Below are 712 nucleotides of genomic sequence, written 5' to 3' on the forward strand. Positions count from 1 at the left end.
GAGTTTTCTGTTGTCCGCGGGCGGTTGCTTCTGATGGTACGCCGGATCACTGGCGACGCCTGCTAGCCGGCGATTGGTTGTATCTTGCATGAGGTGGGAGTGCGCTGACCACCGAGCTAGGGGCGGTGGTGATATGGAAAGGCAGGAAGAAGAGAAGATCGGGAAGCGCTATATTATATAAGAATCGGGAGTGAGTCAATGTATATTCGTGGGATCTCATGTGAAAATCTGTGTAATTCTTTTTTGTTTTTCTTTCTTCTTTTTATTTTTTCTGTCGCTTGATTGAACTTCGTTAAGTTTCAGTCGAGTAAGATCTAGCCACACCTTATCGGAACAGTTTTGCTACGTCTCAGTCGACTTAGACTTCGTTATGTCTCAGTCAATGTTATATTTCATTGATCTTGCATTAAGATTTGTACAAAAATTTCTTTTCAGTTTTTTCTTTTTCTTCTCATATACTATATCACTTGAGTGAGACTTGGTTAAGTCTCAGTTGACTGAGACCTAGACACACCCTTATCGGAATTACTATTTCACATCTATGCAAGGTTTTAAAAGGGACGACTGCGGCTCCAGGGCATGTGCACGAAGACTTTCCAACTGTCATCAACAAGGTTAAGCCGGCTCCGGTGGGGAAGCAGCGCGTGGGTTGCTCGTTCCGGCGGCAGTAGTGGTTGTCTGGGAATCTTGGAATCTCAATGTTATTTTTATT

Source organism: Triticum aestivum, chromosome 5D (genome assembly GCF_018294505.1).
Source record: "Triticum aestivum cultivar Chinese Spring chromosome 5D, IWGSC CS RefSeq v2.1, whole genome shotgun sequence".
Taxonomy (NCBI): domain Eukaryota; kingdom Viridiplantae; phylum Streptophyta; class Magnoliopsida; order Poales; family Poaceae; genus Triticum; species Triticum aestivum.